This window comes from Petaurus breviceps, unplaced genomic scaffold (genome assembly GCF_028583685.1).
Source record: "Petaurus breviceps papuanus isolate PSGF00001 unplaced genomic scaffold, PetGlider_PUasm1.0 90977, whole genome shotgun sequence".
In the NCBI taxonomy this organism is placed as follows: Eukaryota; Metazoa; Chordata; class Mammalia; order Diprotodontia; family Petauridae; genus Petaurus; species Petaurus breviceps.
The window spans coordinates 40,460,852-40,474,333 of NW_027187391.1; the positions used below are offsets into that span (position 1 = coordinate 40,460,852).

A 13,482-nucleotide genomic window follows, 5' to 3' on the forward strand; every position below is an offset into this window, starting at 1 on the left:
ATTCATTTCTAAAGTTCCTTAAAGACAGGTTCCCAGAGCGGCCAGGTGGCACAGTGAGTAAGAGCACAGGCCCCAGAGTCAGGAGACCTGGGATTGGTTCCGGCCTCAGATACTTAACACCCATACAAAATAACTGGCCTCATAACCTTGAGCAAGTTACTTAACCCCAATTGCTTAAAAAAAAAAAGACAAGGTCCATTTAATATTTACACATTATACTGTCAGGCCTTCATATGTGTTCAAAGAGATGTTCCTCATGTCTTTGAGAGTTGGGACGATATGTTATTTATCTCTCTCCCTAGTGCCAACAGAGTTCATTGTACATAAAAGTTTGTAGAATGAATGCATGGCTAAGACACTCTTCTCCAAACAGCTCAATCCTGCAATGAGACATTTACTTGGTTGGATTCAACAACATTTATTGCATGTTTGTTGGATGTGGAGCACTGTGATAGAGGCTGGTGGGTATACAAGCATCCCTATCCTCTGAAACTTATAATCTCATTAAGGAATTATTAGGGTATACACAAATAACTGTAATACAAAATGTTGCCTATAGCGCATTACAGAATGTCAAAGTTGGAAGGGTCTTTAGAAGTCACATAGTCCAGACCGTATCTGATTAAGAATCCCTTCTTTCACACTGTCAGTCAATGGTCAGCTAGCCTAAAGATTTTTCTTATAAGAGAATGCTACCGGGCTTCATTCCGGAAGGGCTGCTGTTACTACCGGTTGTAGTTGTCTCAGGCGCGATGGCTTCAAGGTTACTGCGGAGCACCGGGGCACTGGCCGTCCAGGCCTTGAAGGCCTGTGGCCCTGCTCCAGTGGCCGCTTGGTCTATGGCGACGGGAGGAGGTATCCCTTCTGATGAGGAGCAGGCTACTGGCTTGGAGAGAGAGATTATGATGGCCACAAGGAATGATTTGGATCCATACAATATGCTAGCCCCAAAGGCAGCTCCACGGGCTAAGGAGGAGCCCAACCTGGTCCTTTCCATCACTGACAAGCAAATAGTGGGCTGTATCTGTGAAGAGGACAACAGAACAGTCATCTGGTTTTGGCTTCACAAAGGCGAGACACAGCGTTGCCCTAACTGTGGAAGCCATTACAAGCTGGTATCCCACCAGTTTAGCCACTGAGCCCCTGAACTGGTTTACTTGAGATGTGTTATGCTTTCTTCCCTCCAATAAAAGACTAGCCCCCTGGCACTCCCATAAAAAAAAAAAAAGAGAGAATGCTACCTCTGGAAGCAGCCCATTCCATTCTAGGATGGCTTTAACTGTTAGGAAAGCTTTCTATACAGTTGAAATCTGCATTTTTTTCCAACTTCTACCTATTGCCCCTGCTGCCTGCCTTAATATAAACTTAATCCCTCTTCCAAATGATAGCTCTTCAACCCTTGCATGCCCCTCTCCTTTTTTGTTCAGTCATTTTTCAGTTATGTCCAACTCTTCATGACCCCATTTAAGGTTTTCTTCGCAAAGATACTGGAGTAGTTTGCCATTTCCTTTTCCAGCTTGTTTTACAGATGAGGAAACTGAGCCAAGTAGGTTTAAATGAGTTGCCCACGGTCAAACAGCTAGTAAGTGTATGATGCCAAATTTTAACTCATCTTCCTGACTCTAGGCCCAGCAATCTATTCACTGTGTCACCTAGATATCATTCCCCTTTTTACCTCTCCCCTATTCAGGCTGTCCCAGAACCTCATCAGAGAATAAAAGCAGAAAGAAACCACCACTCAGCTCATCCTATCCTTTTGCCTTTTCCCTTGTCTGAGTTGCTTGACTGCTCACAGGATTTAAATGAGAATAAAGTGAAAAATTCCATCCCTTCTCATGAGATGATCACCAGGCCTTATCATCTTCCCATCCACTAAGATCCTTCAGGCCTTAGTACCATCTGCCTTGCCTCATCACCTTAATTACTTAGGTAACCAGCCTAAGGACTTTCTGGTCTTTTCCATCTACCCCACCACTGCCCCTTAGGACTCTGGGACCTTTCCATCTGTCCTGCAGCTGAAGGATACTCTTTTATATTCTATCTTCCCCAATTAGAGCATAAGTCCATGAGAACATTAGTCTAGCTTTCTTTATTCATACCCCCAGTCCTTATAACAGTGTTTAACTCATAGTAAGTGCTTAATAAATTATTTTTTCATTCATTCATTCATTCAAAAGACTTGAAGACAGCTCTCATTCCCCCCACATACTCCCAACCCTTCTTTTCTCCATGCTAAATATTCCCAGTTCCTTCAACCAATCTTCTTATGACATGATCACCAGTCCCATCACCATACTGATCTTCCTCTACTGCAGATTTTTCAGCTTGTCAATGCCCATCCAAAAATGTGGAGGAGCCAATATTGAAGATAATAACCCAGTATGATTAAACCAGGTCAGGAAACCTTAAGATTATCCCCTTCCTCATTCTAGACTCTATGCCTCTCTTAATTTAGGCTAAAGTCACCTGACCCTTTTTTGTTCCCATACCATATTCTGGACTCATATTGAATTTGCAGTCTACTAAAACCCCCAGATTTTTTTTGACACAAATTATTGTCTAGCTATACCTTTCCCCATAGTGTGCTTGTGAAGCTGCTTTTTTAAAAAATCGAGTGTATGAATTTCCACTGGTCTATTATATTTTACCTTTATTGAATTTGGCCCCTTATGCTAGCCCAGGGAAATTCAGTCTTGCAGCTAGTGAGGCTTCCCAATGATGAGTTAGAAAGGAAGGCATATTTGAGTGTCAGAGAAGTCCAAAAGCAGTGCATTTGATGGGAATAGTAGTTTTTAAATGAATAAAATTAAATCATAGGATTATAAAGGAAATCAATTATCCTAAAATTTCGTTATCAAAAAATTGAAAAAAACAGAGTTCTGGGGGTCTTAGATTAAGAACCCTTCTCTTGACAACCAAATTTTTTTTTTGGGGGGGGGATCCTTACTTTGTGATCCAATGCATTAACTATTCTTTCTATCTCCATGTCATTGGCAAATACAGTAAACATACCATCTATTCCTTCATCTGAGGCATTGATAAAAATGTTGACCAGAGCTGCAGTAGCTGTCAGTAGATAGAACACTGGATGAAGGAAGATCTGATTGAATCCTGCCTGAATCATATGTACTAGCTGTGTGCTATAAGCAAGTCACTTAACCTGTCTCAGCTTCAGTTTCCTAATCTGTAAAATGGGGATAATAATAGCACTTACCTCCCAGGGTTGTTGGGGAGGAGCAATGAGATAACATATGTAAAGTTCTTTGCAAACATTAAAGTGGTAAACAAACATGATTATTATCTTGCATATAACTAAATGTGTACATGGCATTTCTTACATTAGAATGTAAACTCCTTGAGGGCAGGAATTTTTCTTTGTATCCCCCTTAACATGGTGCCTGGAATATAGTAAGCATTTAACCAATACTTGTTGACTGACTGACATTGAATCATTAATGACTACCCTTTACATCCAGCTATTCAACCAGTTCCAAATCCATTTGTCTTATTACCTATCTCACATCTTTATATCTTGTCTCTGAGTTCTACTCTGGGGATGCCTGACTTGGAAACAAGCAACTGTGCTGAGGCAGATTGGCACAGTAGTGAGTCCCAAAGTTTCTGCATAGAAAAGAAAGCACTTGGGCACAAGGCACAAGTGACCAGAGTCAGGTCTAGGCACACTAGAGGAAAGTGTGGTAATGACAACACAGATACTCTGAGAGACTTTATCATAGACTTATTTGCTAAGGTCTATGTACCTGTGAAAGCAAAGTACCAAGTGCTATATGAGGTTAAGGAGGAAAATGTCGTTTCTGCTTCAAGGAGGAAATGGCATCTAGGATCAGTCTTGGAGTCTGTGTAGGATCTCAATAGGCAACAGATAGGAATTTGGGCAGTCACTTTAAACACAGGGAATGCTGACAGCAAAGATAAGAGAACACAGGATATAACTGGGGCACAAGAAATATAATTTGACTGGAGCCTGGAGTATCTAAGTAGGGAGTAGGGAGTATGTAAGATAAGGCCAGAAGGATAGGGTTGTAAGTGATTGTGGGAGGGCCTCATAGGTTAGGCCAAGGAGTTAAGGCCTTATTCAGTAGATGACAGGGAGTCACCAAAGTATTCTCAATGCACAACAATGGGCAAGTATTCCTGGGTTGGCCACGGGTCTCCCAGGTTATTTTCCTGTAGCAGAATTTTATCCTAGGAGCTTAAAAAAAAAAAGTGCTCTCTTATTTCTGTGGAACAGTTTAAGCATGAGGAGAATGTTGCTGATGCTTATAAACTCCATGAGGGCAGAGATCCTATCTTGTTCACCTTCCAATCCCCATAGAGGCAGCATCACTTAGTAAACAGAGAACTGGGCTCAGAGCTAGTCCCTGCTCTGATACATGTGGCTGTGTGACCCTGGGCAAGTCACATAACCTCTCAGTGCCCCTATGCAACTTTTAAAATTTTAAATTCGATAAACATTTATTAAGGACCTATTATGTGCCAGGCATTGTACTAAGTGATGAAGATACAAATATAAGTTAAAAAAAAAAGAGTCTTTGCAATCAAAGAAATTAAAATCTAATGGGGGAAGACAATACACAAAAAGGAAGTCGAAAAGGGTCAGTGGGGAATGGTGACAGCATAATGGAGAAGTCCCAAAAAAAGTCCCAAAGCAGCATAGCTGGTAAGAAATTTGTAGAAGACTGTGATGAGCCCCTTTCTTAAATAGAGGCCCTGGAACTCATGGCCCTGCCCTCAGTCAGAGGGTCCAATCAGAGGGGCAGAAGGTACTGATGAGATGTGAACACCTAGGCAGATCTAATCTTGCAGGATAATGAGATTTCCCAATGATGAGTTTGGAGATCAAGGGGCTAAGTTTTATTTTAAGACAAAGAAAAACCCAGTTTAGACTGTCAATAGGATACAATACAATCTCAGAGAATTCAAAACAGGTCCAACCTATATAGATATAAACCTGGATAATGTGATAAGATAAAGGGTTTATACAGAAATATAGAGGCTCCAAATCTCCATAGCTTAAGAAAAGGGCTGGAGATGTCTTGCTGTGTAAGAATCCTGAGACTGCTCTGGGTGGCACAAGAGGGCTTGCAATTCCAGGGAGTGGGAAGGCCCCTTTTATTGGACAAGCTAAATAGCATAAGTGAATAGGGTCAGAAGTGACTGGCTATCTGAGATTGTATCTACTTAAGGCCAGAGCTAGAATTACTTTCTCTTACATTTAAACCCAATACCTCAACTTGCATTTGCCCCCATCCCTGACCTACATTGGTGGAAGGAATTTCCTTACCCGGGAGTTCCTTATGTTAATGAAATCACAGGTCTAGTCTTTATCCCAGAAACTTCATACAACTATGGGCTTTTGGAGGAAAAGGAACCATATATTCTAAGCCACAGGTGACACAGTAAAATTTAGATCTGGAAGGGACTTTGTTGTTTATTCTTTGTTCTTGAAGAAGACCAATGACATCAGGAGGGTGATGTACTGACTTTGAAGTGACCTTAGCTAGAGGTCATCTAACCGATCCAATCCCCTAGTTATACAGTTGGGGAAACCGAGGCCCAGAGAGGTAACATGACTTGCTAGAGATCACACACAATTAAGAAGCAGCAGAGCCTTCTCACCCTAAATCCAGCTGGGCTTCTCACTGCACCAAGTTGTTGACTGATTAAAAGATGGGAAATTAAATGGATTTGATGAAAGACCAGGGAAATTCACTAAATTTTATGAAAGTGAACCAGGATGAAACCCCAGCTGAGCAACAGCTTGAAAAGTAGCTACAGATCCACCGACTTTTTCCATGTCTCAAATAAGGAAAACTTCAAAATGAATTCTCCTTCTGAACTCAAGGAGCAAAGGTGTTTTGTTTTGTTTTTAATAAAATTAGCTTCTACAATATGAGTCTCTTCATTTTATAGGATTCCATATTTAGAGCTAGAAAGGACCCAAATGGTCCTCTGGTTCAGTCACCTTATTTTATAATATTGAGGCTCAGAGAGCTGAGGGCATTTGCCCAAGGTCACACAGCTAGTAAGACTCTTCCAAGGGATCCAAACACAGTTCCTCTTACTCCAAATCCTCTTTCCCATTCTATCGCTTCTCACCCTCTTTTCCCATGAAACCCCTTTCCTCTTCCCGTTGGGAGCCCTGAACTAATTGACAGCAACAATTAACGAGCCAGAATAACAATTAACGAGGAGAACTTCCCCTGAGAGCTGTGACCCAGAGGGAGTTGCCACAACCACTAAAGTCCCACTGGCATACCTCCACTCAATTTCTGTAGTCCTGGATGCCTAGGGGAAGAGAAAGCCTAACTGGTCACCAGACATTTCTAGTCCATGAAAGAGGTTTCGGTTTTAAGAAATGAAATGACTTTGCTGTAAGTTCACTCCCCCACAGGAAAATACTGAGACAGAGCTTTCTACTTCTCAGTTGTGATTTGCATACAGCTTCCACTTCCTGATTCAAAGCCTGTTCTGCAACTTACCTGAGACTAGACAGGACAGGGAGAGAAAGAGAGAGAAAGAGTTGCACCCAGAGCAACCCAAACCCCGAGGACGGTGTAAGAAGTGACAAGAGAAAGGAGGGAGAGAGAGAGGGACCCTTCTCCCTTTGCCTCTTCCCCTCCCCTGGGTTCTGTAAGGCTTCATCCATCCTGATTCTAAGGTGAGTTGTTTCAAGATCGCTGCTGCCCTGACTGATCTTGTTTCTAGCCACTGACCCATTTTTAAAAATTGTGTTTTTCTTCCTTGTCTCCTGAAATGGCCTGTCTCCTTTGCCCATCCCCTTTTTCCTCCCCACCCTTTATTTCTCCGGCTTTGGTTTAGAAAAAGAAGAGCACAGTGAAATCCTTCCCTCTCCTGCTAGAGTGTTACTTGGTGGTTTAGAATTTCAATCAACGAGGCAAAAATTAACTCTTTGGGGGAAGCAGGACTCTGTTCTCAAATTTCAGATCTTGCCTGGGAAAACATTTGTTTAGGGAACCTGGTGTTCCCACAATAGGATGACAGATCCCCATTTGTCCTGAGGAGAGAGCTAAGACTGGCAAAAGGGAAGTGGCTGGCCCTGGGCCACGGGACACGTCAATGGCAGTGCTGGGAAGACAGTTCCCAAGTTTTCTTGCATCCATGTTTTCAAAGCTGAGAAAAATCAACACTTGCTTAGGCCAGGCAGCTTCTCTCAGTTTTCAATTAGTTGGTGGGCTGGTGTGTTTTCCTTCAAGAAGCCTTTCATTTCCTGGCTCTAAAAAGGAACCTTTAGGGAAAACTTGTACAGAAGGGCTATCCTGGATCTTAGAAGCTAACCCCAGACTAATGTTCTCCAGTGTTCTGTACTTTGTGTGAGGTCTCTTTAGTACTGGCATAGGAAAGACCACCCCCACCCCGAGAAGCACACAACCACCAAAAAGAAATTAAGTTGTATTAGATCAGGGACAGCTATGACGGATGGCCTTAGCAGTGGCCTAATTATTTTGTGTCTTTTAATGATGTCTCCCCATAAGCAACCTGGGCAACATTATTTTTGTAACTCCCACAGTGCCTGGTACCACTGGCATTCCATAGAATAAATGGGTTTTTTTATTGTGCATTGCACCGAATCCTAATCCTTGAGAGTAGCAACTGTTTATTTCATTTTGTATTCCCAGCACCTAGCATAGTGACTTGCACACAGTATGCATTTAATATATGCTTGCTGAATTAAAGAATAAGTGTTCCATAAATGCTTGAACTATCTATAGACTGTGAAATCCCATCTGGGCTTTGTAGGCAAATGGGAGGGATGGATGTTGGAGTGAGAAAAGGGGGCATCAGGTTTAGGGGTTTAGAAGGGAAGGAAAAAAACACTCACATCTTCATTTCTTTTCTGTTTCCTCTTCCACTGAGGTTTCTCTGCTGCTTAGACATCTATTCACCCACTTTTACCAAAAGCGTTTGTAACTAGGGCTGGGTGTGTCAGGACAGACAGCTAGCTCAACTGTGTCCTCTGGAAGGCTGCTTGTGGTTCAGGCATGACTTGTAGGGCCAGGGTCAGACAATATGGACTAGAATAGAAAAGAGAAAAGATTTTATGAACTTTGTTTAGCAGAAAAAAAGATCATTATATAGCTTCCACTGTCTTAAAGTGAGGTGAGTGCTGTCCAATGGACTCATTGGCAAATCTAGCAGCTGAGAAGTGCAGAATTACAGAGCAGTTGAAATTATTCTTTTCTGGGGGTAATAAATGTTTGTGACACATTTAATATCCTAGGAAAGGAAACTACAGAACACATCCTGTACACTCTCTAGGTTGACAAAATGTGATTAGGATCCCTGTTTGATGACAAAGAATACTTAATGCTATCCAGGCAACAATTTCCTTCTTTCCTTTTTTTCCCCTCCCCCAACTCTCTTGTGTTTCTGGCAACTGCCAGCAGGCATCATAAATGAAATTCAGAATAGGCTTATGCTGAATGAGATATACCGACCCTTCCAGAGGTCTTTTATGATTTTTCTGGTTCCTAGAGCTCTCCTCCCACAGTCACTATGTACTTATTTAGTATATAGCCTAACTTATCTGTTATTATAATCTATCTTTCCATTAAAATGTAAGCTTTTTGAGGGCAGTGATTGTGTTGGGACACCCTAAATACATTCAAATCCTTCTGTCTTTGAATCTTCAGAGCCCATCCCAGTACCAGTACATATCTTAACAAATAAAGGCTTATTGGTTGACTGACTGATTGAATGATGGAGGCTGACATCAGTTCCCCTTCTAACCCATGCCATGTTTATGGCTTTGAAAGGTACAGGTTTCAGGATGTTTTGGTTTCTTTCCGGGTTAGATGGTGTGGGGATTCTAGAGTTTTCAACGATGCATAATTTGAGATGGGGTTTTGAATTTTATAGTCAAATACTACAGTACCATTATCAAACATTGGGTTAAATATTGCTCAACTGCCAAGACAGCTTTGATTCCCAAATGTCACGCTACAATCCTATTTTTATGGTTCTATAGCCCCAAATCAGCCAGCTGAGAAAGCATTGTCAGACTCTTAGTAATATGGCCACTGTCCCTCTTTGCAGGCCACCAGGAAGGTAATTTCTGAAATTTCAGAAAAATTTGGGAGAGAAAATATTCTTAGGGATAAGATGCTTACTGTGTAGGGACATTCCTAGCTGCTTATTTCACCAGGGGTTTCTGTCAGGATTCATGAGTTACTATTCTTCTTTCTCCTTCTCTAACTACTACTACTACTACCACCACTCCTACTACTGATAATAATAAAGATAATGATAATTAGCAGTTTGAGAGACAGCATGATATATTGGATAGCTGGTCCATGTGAGGATGCCATGGGTTCATGTCCTGCCTATAATACACAGTGACTTTGTGATCATGGGAGAGTCACTTTATCTCTCAGTTCCAGGCAACTAAGACTTCATATCGATCTTCATAGCAGAAGGTTTTCTTAACTGAGAATATGCTATACACATGAAATCACAGATCTAGACTGCCCTCCCCCAACTAATAAAACAAAACAAACCAAAACCAACTTTAGCACTTAATATTAAAAAAAAAAACAACAACCAAAAAAACCTGCTTTCCTATCCTGAGGTAGGCAGGTTCAGAAAAGTTAAATGTCTTGCCTGGGGTGACATAGCTTGTAATTTCCTCTTTCAATGGTTCTCCTCTAAACCCTTATACTTATAACCAGTAACTTGCGCATGCTCATACAATTGGCAATCAGGAAGAGAAACCAATCTAGGAAGATAGTAGAAAGATAGTAGGCCCAAGGGACCGAGAAAGTTAGTGTTTGTCAAGGTCTTTGAAAATGAAAAGTAAGGAAAGACAATTCACAATATTTGGGGAATTTTCTTTTAATAGAGGAGAAAGAAAAAGAAGGGGAAGGGAGGGAGAAGACAGAGAGAGAAGGAAAAAATACTGTATTTAGATGGTCTAAATTAAGTTTGTATTTTTACAAGTTGTTGAATGTGAAACAGGAGAATCCTTTGAATTTGCATTAGTTTTCTGCTACAGGAAATCTTGCATTCCCCTTTTAAAGCATAGATTCACTCCAAGCATCAACAGCAAAATAATGTGAGCAAAATCAAGACACATTAAATGATGTGTTCCTTCTTAAAGGAAGAAAGTACAGTGCCTGGCAAATAATAAATGCTATAAAAATGTTAGCTTTTATTATTAGCATTAATGGATCAATCAATCTAGCATTGATTAAGCTCCTTTGTTGTTCAGTATTTCAGTCATGTTCAACTCTTCATGACCCTGTCCATGGGGTTTTCTTGGCAGAGATACTGGAGTGGTTTGCCACTTCCTTCTCCAGTGGATTAAGGCAAACAGAGGTAAAGTGACTTGCCCAGGGTCTGAAGTAGCATTTGAATTCAGGTTTCTACAGTCATCTAGCTGCTCCTAATGATGGGGTACCTGGGGTCTAGATCAATTTGTGAAACCAACTTGTAAAACCAGTCTGTGAAGTTGTAACTGCAATTTGTCCTTTCCCACTCTTGAGCTCTGTCCCTTTTCCCTATCCCACACTCCACCTAGGCAACACCCTGTGACCCCTTTGTTCTTACTTAATCTCTTCATTTCTGCCTGGCCCACACCCTCCTTTATCCTTGCCTTTTGTCTCCTTAATGACCTGGCCCAAATCTTATCTAACCTATCTATTCACATGCTCCTCTTGGTCCGCTCTGACCTTTGTCTATGCACTGAGGCCCCTCCCGTCTGGTCAGCTCTGACAATGGCAGCCCTACCCTTTAAAGGTAAAAGCATGTACCCCTCTCACTTGCAGGTCCCCTAAAGGACTCTTGCCCGCTTCTCATAGAAGCATAACAATAAACTTCTACAACTCTCACTCCAATTAAGCCTGAGACCTTGAATTCTTTTCAGACGATATTGCAAGGTTTTCTGGTCTTAGATAAGATCATAATTTCTGCTGAACCTATTGGGATCCCATCCCCCATCACTAAGGTGTATTTAATAGGCTCTGGGGACGCTAAGACAAAAGTGGAAGAAGTTCTGCCCTCCAGGAGCTTACATTCTAACAGAGAGAGACTAGCCCAACTCAACTATCTGTTGTTGTTTTTTTTAATTAACACAAGTCCACTGCCTCTCTGTGATGTGTCATATTTGTATTAGGAAATTTTTTGCTTCAGGGTCCCTCTCATGAACTCTGTGCTCATTGGCCTTAAGTTTCACCTTCCTGGTTGTTTCTCTACCTGCTGATGCATCACAAGTCCACTATTTCTTCCATATTTTGCCTAGACTCACCTCTCTCCAGTTGCTTGTATGTGTACTTATGGCTGCATATGTGCTGATGTGTATGAGCACAAGTCTTGAAGAAGAGGTTGGAGAGAAGAAAATTGAAAGGTGATTAGAGAGTGGGTGCCTTCATGAGCCTTCATCCTAGTCTGTGACTGGGACCCTGCTATTGTGTCCTTACTCTCTAATTGGGGACCTTATGCCAAGCATTGCCACAATATCTCTGCCTTCTCCACCACCTGCTCCACTGCCCAACCCCTCTTTCCCTATTGGCAGATACTTAGTTTATATGCATGCGTGTGCATGCGGGCACACATTTAGGTTTAGTCATAGAAGTTATTTGCCCTAGGAGGCTTGGTTCTATTCTGCCAAATTATTTCCTAACTCCAGGAATTTCCAGTATTCCACTGACTTCCAGCTAAGTGGCCCTCTCCAGACTTGAGGTTTGCTCTTCTTCTCTCCCTCTCCCTGCCCCACTCATCATGTTCTCCTTTATCTGGAATATTTGCTCTTTCCAGAACTAACCTTTCCGTATCCTGCTTTTATGCCTTTTCTTTTCACGTGCCAGAAAGACATTTCCTCCCTGTCTTGGCCTCTTACAGTCCTTAGCTTTCTTGAAGGCTCAAGTGCTACCTTTCCAGAACCCCCTCATGGACCTGCAGCTACAACTTTTTCATGTCTTGCTTTTTCTAACATTATGCCTTGTATACAAGCAGGGCTTAATCAATGCTCTGTTGAATTTAATTGAACACATATAATGGTTTCAACTTTTTTTGGGGGAATGTTTATAGTCAATTAGCAAAGAAACGTTGGTTTATTCCTTGTAGTCTGTAGCTCCCACATTCTAAGTTTCAAAAAGAAACAATTGAATTTAAAGCAAGTCATTGCATTGGGAGAATTACAGAGCATGCTTTTTTTTTCAAAAGGGCAGTTAGGGCTCCCTTGGCTCCAACACTTGTCCTTATTTCAAATCCTTTGGCAAGCAAAACGGAAGAACTTCTATGTCTGGGAAATTTTGCAAGTAAGGTTGGAAGTATTTGTTCACTAGAGTTTGACTCTTGGCCAAGCAGCTCACTCAAAACCAGGCCTCCACAATTATTTACCAAGAAGACCAGTGCTATAAAGTTGGCATACCTTTGGGGGAGGGGATGAGAGGCACTAAGTATTAGCAGTTTTATTTTATTATTTTTTATTAGCAGAGTTTTAAACGATTTTTTTCATCCCTTATTCTTAGAAACATTCTTATAAAATCTCTCACTAGTAACCAAGTAAGACATTAAAAAAAAACTAAGAAATTCTGACAGAGGTCAGATTTTTGGATGTTCCTAATAGCAATCTTGAAACATATGTAAATCTATATAAAACTGAGCTATATGTGTTGCCTGTTTAACATAAGAACCACCTACCTGTTCAGAGGATGTATAGATTCCAAAGGACTCTTACAATCTATTGCTGACCAAAAAAAGAAAAATCAGATACCTCAAGCAGCTGTTGAAATCTAGTTTTTTCCCCCCTTTTGATTGCTTAGGAATCAGTTATCCAGCTTATTAATCATCCAGGAGCCTCACTCCTGCTCTTACTCCATTTAATTACTATACTATTTATTTTCTAGATACTTCACACCTTCATGAAATTCAGCCCATCTTTGCTTCACAAGCCCCTGGAAACCTTCTCCTAACGAAGCCCCAAAACCATTTATCGGCACCCTTTGTTTGTATTCTGTCAACCAGTTTTCAATTTATTTTGAATTCAGTTTATGATTAAAATTTAATGAGCCCTAATCAAATCCATTTTTTCAAATCAAGATTCTGCAGTCTCATCCTCTACCTTTACTATAATACTACAAGAGAATACAGGTATGCTCTAATCAGTTTCTTATAGATTATGAGCCATGTGCGTTATAGCCTCAAGTTCAATGGTTCCCAAAATTTTTCATCCCATAACTCCCCAGGGGTAGCATTCTGAAGTGGAAAGAAGGCTAGTTTTGAAGTCAGGAAGACCTGTGTTCAAGTTTTACCCTTGACAAGCCAGTTGCTAGGCTATAAGCAAGTCACTTAATCTTGTAGCGTTCCAGGAAACCATCTAAGGGAGAGGATGTATTTACATTTACAGAGCACCTGCAACATACACTGTACGCTTTTATACTACATACGCTTTTATAAAAATTGTTTTATTTCATCTTCACAACAGCCTTGCAAGGGAGATGC

The 13,482-nt window shown here is 41.1% G+C and overlaps 1 protein-coding gene and 1 pseudogene across 2 annotated transcripts in view; both read left to right on the top strand.

Annotated features, from left to right (window-relative positions):
* Window positions 1–427: 427 nt before the first annotated feature.
* On the top strand, window positions 428–1,194 carry LOC138152938 (cytochrome c oxidase subunit 5B, mitochondrial pseudogene; annotated as a pseudogene).
* A 5,255-nt stretch (window positions 1,195–6,449) lies between these two features.
* TRAF3IP2 (TRAF3 interacting protein 2) overlaps window positions 6,450–13,482 on the top strand; it is a 72,282-nt gene continuing 65,249 nt past the window's right edge. The window contains exon 1 of one of the 2 annotated variants that reach the window (XM_069077035.1): window positions 6,450–6,682. The gene's annotated coding sequence lies outside the window, so the exon portion shown is untranslated. The remainder of the gene's footprint in view (window positions 6,683–13,482) is intronic. The other variant, XM_069077036.1, reaches the window with a different exon arrangement.